This window comes from Thalassophryne amazonica, chromosome 17 (genome assembly GCF_902500255.1).
Source record: "Thalassophryne amazonica chromosome 17, fThaAma1.1, whole genome shotgun sequence".
NCBI classification, from domain to species: domain Eukaryota; kingdom Metazoa; phylum Chordata; class Actinopteri; order Batrachoidiformes; family Batrachoididae; genus Thalassophryne; species Thalassophryne amazonica.
Genome location: NC_047119.1, coordinates 39,782,989 through 39,789,634, shown reverse-complemented (window position 1 = coordinate 39,789,634; position 6,646 = coordinate 39,782,989).

The window sequence follows — 6,646 nt, the reverse complement described above, 5'->3', positions numbered from 1 at the left end:
CGCGACGCGTGAAACTCCTCCGCACGTCTGTCTTAATGTGCCGGAAAAGTGCTGATGTCCACATCTTTTCACAATTCCTGTGCTAGTCAGATGACATACCGGATCAAGACAGCGTCCAGTTTAAAAATGAATGGCACATTTCACTGTTACAAGAGTTTTTGTCATGGAAAGAGAAGCTGCTCCACCGCGCGTCGCGGTGGAGCTGCTCGACACAAAGCAGCACCGTGATGAAGTCTCACGGGACATGTTCTGGCATGTCCAGCTCATGCACAATCACAATCAGATATTCACACGACTGGAAAGCAACCAGAATCCATCTGAAATCCACCTGAAAGCTGTCCTGAGAGACCAACACCCAGGTGGTTTTGTCCCGCGTAATGAACGGAGCCGTGGCGCGTCCCTCCGCTTTTCTTTCTGAAGCAGCAGGAACTTCGTGGCCGGGACGACGGTGGGGATCGAACCCACGCGGCTCGCACAAAAGACCGTTCCTCTACCAGGTCAGCCAAAGGGGAAAAGACGTTCCCGCTAGCTTGGCTAACGGGAACGTCTTTTCAATTGGGATCCGGGACTTTCATCCCGCTACACATCTCCCCACCATTTGGACTTTCATCCCGCTACATTTCCATGAAAAAAACTCCTGTAACTGGCGCGCAAGGGATTATGGGTTATCTCAATAGGGTGAATGGTTAGCATACCTTTGTGGTATGGAGTTGTGCTTCCTCTCCTTTTAAATTGTATTATTAACAATGGAACACGTCTCAGTCTCACTATATCTAAATTCTGGGTCTGTTAGTGAAGCACAGGTTTAATTGCTGGCAACTACTTTAGTAATCTTTGTGCTTCTCTGTTGATTTGCTGCTGATGAACTAATGCCTTAGGTACTGTTTTCTCAATCTGACTGATTCTGCTCTTTTTCTCTCTGTCTGAGGTGCCACTGCAGGAGGCTGGGACCTAGAATGGAGTAAGCTGATGCTGCATGCTGAAGAATCAAGAACAGACCCTGCTGATAACATCTACAACATCCATCAGGAATCAAGACCTTGAGAGTCTGTAGGCTCGGCTTTTGAGATGGACTTTATACCATTATTTTCTTTTTCTGAGCTGTTTGTAACTTTGTGACTGTTAGAATGGTTTAAGCAGTGGGTCACCCCTCTGAATCTGGTCTGCTTTAGGTTTCTTCCTCAAAACTCCAGAGGGAGTTTTTCCTTACCACTGTCACCTGTGTTCTTGTTCTAGAGGTGGGTAAGGTTAGACCTTACTCATGTGAAGCGGGCACTTTCTTTTTAAATGATGCATTGTATCATTTATAAAGAAAGTGCACTGACCTAGGTCAATAGGTTCTTTTTTGGAGTGGCCAAAGTTGCCCCCTAGGGCCAAAGTAACCCGGATTTACGGTACTACAAATTTGTAAAACTAAGAAAATTGTTGTGTAAAAGTGTAATGACACGGACCCACAACAGGGGGCGTAAATGAACGGTCAATGGAAATAACAAGTAACACTTTTAATGTTGTGAAATGTGCACAACAGTTACAGATGTTGTATGTTGGGGGGTTTGGCTGGATGTTTTTGTGTTGGTTTCTTTTCTTTGCTCTCCAGGTGGTATGCAAACTGGTTTTTGTCTGTGGAGAAGGTGCTGGCAGAAGAGTCCTTCACCCTCATCAGTATGATTTGCAGCACCTGTGGATGATGCTCACGTGCAGACTTAAAGACTTTCAGCTGAAGCAGATAATGAGATGGCGTTCTGCATTTAAGCCATGAGTGATTCAAGCAGAATTGCCGGGAACTCGACCTTGTGACGTTCGTTTGTGAGACGCTGAGGACCGCGCCTGGGTTTGACACATCGTGCCTGTGAAGGAGGACGGGTGAGGGACACATGCTGTCAGCACACATCAGAGGTGATTGATTGTCTGAATAAGTGTTAACAGTAATTTGGTATTTTGTTACGCAGTATATGTGAATATTGATGAGAGTTGTGCAGCTCGCTTCTCACGGCCGTGGCATGCGGACAGATGATCCTCCACCTGTTGTGAGAAGCTGCTCATTTACATAAAGCTTAAATTCAGACCTGAATGTGTTGCTGATAGTGTGTGCCTTTGAAGGATATTAGTTGTAGCTGTTGACTTACCTCACCTCTTCTATCCTTCACAGAGTCAGTTTGTCGTGTCCACCTGGGGGGTGTTCGGCGGTGAATGTGAGTCCAGAAGTGCCGGGCTTCGATCCCTTTGGGCGCTGGAGAGCGCGCCATCCTTCACTCCGCCAGACAAACGCACTTTATGTTATACACTGAGTTTGGCACAAGAGGGGAATAATAAAATTGTTTTGTTTTTTGGAACCGCTTTCTGGTTATTTAGCGCTGGGTTCAGTCAGACGCAGGTCCGCTCCTCAACCCGCGTCGGCACATAACAGTAGTTCCCGGCCATTCTAAAATGGACCCAGCGGCAGAAGTGGTTCCATTTGCCGAAAGAGTTCAAGAACACTTGGAGAAAATATGGGAGCAATTACAGCATCTTGCAAACCAAATTAAATTAACAGATGCCCGCGTTACAGAGCTTGCAGTGCAAGCCGTTCCGCTTCCTGCTGCTCCAGCTGCGGCACCATCGATACCGGTGCAGATAACTCCGTCACCCAGAGATTCAGCTTCCGAACCGATTATTTGTCATCCGGAGCCTTATGCGGGAAACATTGAAGCCTGTGCTCCGTTTTTGATGCAATGTTCTCTGGTTTTTGCTCATACCGTTGCCCAACGGTTGCTGAATCTCAGGCAGGGGAGGCGGAGTGCGGCGGATTATTCTGTGGATTTCCGAATTCTTTCTGCTCAGTCCGGTTGGAATGCCGCAGCTTTACGAGGAGTGTTTGTGGATGGTTTAAATGATTCATTGAAAGACGAGCTAGCAGTCCGTGACGAACCAAAAGATTTAGATGAGCTAATATCTTTGGTTATTCGTCTAGATGATCGGATAAAGGAGCGTGGACGCGAGAGAGGGCAGACATCAGAGCGGGTCTTTTCGTCTCGGGGCTTTCCCCAACACAGATCTGGGCTGCCTCTTCTTCGCCCCACTGAGACTCCTCCGACGGGACCTCTGGCTCCTCTTGCGGATGAGCCCATGCAGCTCGGACGAGCTGAAGTCGCCATATTGCCCCGTCACATAAGCGTCAAGAAAAATAGTGATGACGTATCTCCAGGTGTTCTGGGACAGGCAAAATAATGGACACACAAAAAAAAAAAATTATTTGGGCTGTTTTTGTTTTTTTGTAAGGGGTTATAAATTGTTTGGGGATTTAGAGGCGGTTCTGGTGGAGTGAACGACTGGCGGTTCGGAGCTCGGCTGGACTCAGCCAATCGTTGATTTTTATTATTTGAATTTAGGTATTTTCTGTTTGGGATTGGGTCGTTTTGTTTTGTTGTTTTTTATTTCCCTGCTTCCCTAACCCTAACCTCACTCGCCCTAAGACCGATCGTCTTGTGGGTTGTGGGGTGGTGCAGGTTGGTCACGCTGAGTGTTTCTCAGAAGACCTCTGCACCTAGGGGGTGTTGTCAGGGGCGTTTTTTTTGTGGGTTTGGTTAGGGCCCGGTTCCACTCCAGCCTCGGTCGGCCTTTGACCGTTCGTCATTGGTGTTACCGGGGTGTGGTGCAGCGGGAACATACCTCAGTTGGAGCGGTGGGCCGATCTGTTGCCGTTCGCCATTTCGGTAGTTCCGCTGCTCCCGATAGGCTGGTGGTATGGTCAGGTAGGGGCACCGGACGTATTTCCGGTTTTCCGCTGCGCTTCGGGGTTGGGACCGGGTTAGTTTTTCCTGTTTCCTTCCCCAGCTTGGTAGTTTTGTGCCGTTCGCCAAAATTGAGCCGACAAGGGGCTCTGGGAGTGATCTGGGGTCTTTCGGGGTGCTGGGGGAGGTAACAGGGTTTGTCGGTTGTTTTATTTGCCCCCGGGGTAGTTTAATGAAGTCCGCCGGGGGTTGGATTTTTGTGTTTCTTATGTTTGCTTCCAGGTTCCACCTCCAGGGTTGATGGGACGGTCCTCTGGGGGGGGAATTGGCTTGTGGGGCCGACTAGTCAAGTGTGGCCGGGTCTGGGGTTCCTGGGTTGTGGGGAGGGTGCCTCCTGGGGTTGATGGTACGGTCCTCTGGGGGGCGCTGTTGCTCCATGTGTACCTGGGGACCTCTGTGGGATTCCGGCTTTGGCTGTTTCTCCTGGAACTGGCGGTACAGGTCTTCTGGGGGGTGTTGGGCTCTGCAAGTCATTCTGGGGGGGTTGTTTGTTATTTTTCTTTGTGAATTTATGTTTGTATTGTGTTGTTGGGGCTGTGTTGGGTTTTTCGCTTTGGGAGTTTTTCTTTTCTTCCTGGGGTTGGATGGGATGGTCCCCTGGGGAGGTTTTGGGTGGGTTTTGTGTTTTTCTTGTGTGTTGGGTTGTGTATGGGACTTTTTTGGGGTTTTGTTGATGCCGGCCGGCCTTCCAGCTGCGGTGCCCTGTCCTGCCGTCTGCTGTGGACCTTGGGAGCGTTACGCCGTCTGCTTGCTGTTATGGACCCCGGAGGGAGGTGCTGTTCTCGGGCCTGGTTTGTTCGGTCGCCGGGAGGCTTCCCGTTGATGGGGGGGGTACTGTTGTGTGTTGGGGGGTTTGGCTGGATGTTTTTGTGTTGTTTTCTTTTCTTTGCTCTCCAGGTGGTATGCAAACTGGTTTTTGTCTGTGGAGAAGGTGCTGGCAGAAGAGTCATTCACCCTCATCAGTATGATTTGCAGCACCTGTGGATGATGCTCACGTGCAGACTTAAAGACTTTCAGCTGAAGCAGATAATGAGATGGCGTTCTGCATTTAAGCCATGAGTGATTCAAGCAGAATTGCCGGGAACTCGACCTTGTGACGTTCGTTTGTGAGACGCTGAGGACCGCGCCTGGGTTTGACACATCATGCCTGTGAAGGAGGACGGGTGAGGGACACATGCTGTCAGCACACATCAGAGGTGATTGATTGTCTGAATAAGTGTTAACAGTAATTTGGTATTTTGTTACGCAGTATATGTGAATATTGATGAGAGTTGTGCAGCTCGCTTCTCACGGCCATGGCGTGCGGACAGATGATCCTCCACCTGTTGTGAGAAGCTGCTCATTTACATAAAGCTTAAATTCAGACCTGAATGTGTTGCTGATAGTGTGTGCCTTTGAAGGATATTAGTTGTAGCTGTTGACTTACCTCACCTCTTCTATCCTTCACAGAGTCAGTTTGTCGTGTCCACCTGGGGGGTGTTCGGCGGTGAATGTGAGTCCAGAAGCGCCGGGCTTCGATCCCTTTGGGCGCTGGAGAGCGCGCCGTCCTTCACTCCGCCAGACAAACGCACTTTATGTTGTAGACCGAGTTTTGCACAAGAGGGGGATAATAAAATTGTTTTGTTTTTTGGAACCGCTTTCTGGTTATTTAGCGCTGGGTTCAGTCAGATGCAGGTCCGCTCCTCAACCCGCGTCGGCACATAACAACAGATACAATTCAATACTACAGTCAATTATACAGTTGGTGTCGTGTGGGCAGGCTCGAGGATAGGAGACGCCTGTCCAGATAGGAGTCGGGACCCACACGATTTCCACAGCCAACGGATCTGGAACACACCGGAGCCGCCATGTCCCGAGTCACCAGGTGGCCACCGTCTCCAGCTGTCAGATCGGGTACTGCTGGCAGGAAGCAGAAACAGTCAAGAGTGGGTGTGTGAGCACACACCCAGTAAACAGTCAGCAGAGTTCTGATGATAAAGGGGAGAAAACACCACCTCCCACTCTCACAATATCCACAGTTCGTGCAGATCCCAATTTACACTTAACCGCTGAGGAGCGGGAACGCCAACTCCTCCCGACCAGCTGCAAGTGTAATGGGTTACGTCTGCAAACTCAGAATATATAATTAAACAGCTCTCCATGCCTAGATGCAAAGGATGTTACAACTACGCTTAGCTGCAAGCTTAATGTGTGCAAATTGCACAAGACGGCTGAGTCGTTTACCTGAATACTTCAGATGATTTCTCGGCAGGAGTGTGGTGTCTTCTCCAGGCTTTTATGGATGGCATGATGAGATGATGAGTGACAGCTGTTAGGGTCCCTGAAGCTCCTGGCGGCGAACTGCGCCCTCTGGTGCCTGAAGCCCGTCTACAGGCAGGGCGCCCTCTGGTGTTGGCCAGCAGTACCTCCTCTTCGGGCGACCCACACAACAGGACCCCCCCCCCAACGGGCGCCTCCTGGCGCCCAACCAGGCTTGTCGGGGTGTCGGGTGTAGAAGTCGGCCAGGAGGACCAGGTCCAGAATGAAGCTCCGCTTCACCCAGGAGCGTTCTTCGGGTCCGTACCCCTCCCAGTCTACCAGATATTGGAACCCCCGGCCCCGTCGACGGACGTCCAGAAGCCTGCGGACAGTCCACGCAGGCTCTCCATCGATGATCCGGGCAGCAGACAGTGCGCCACACCCGACGGCATCTCCTGAGGTGGGCCTGGACCGAGGGGACCTCAACCTCTCCCCCCACAGCTGGAAACAATGGGGGCTGGTACCCCAAACACGCGTCAAAGGGGGAGAGGCCGGTGGCAGACGAGACCTGACTGTTATGGGCGTACTCGATCCAGGCCAGGTGTTGACTCCAGGCCGTCGGGTGTGCGGAGGTGACA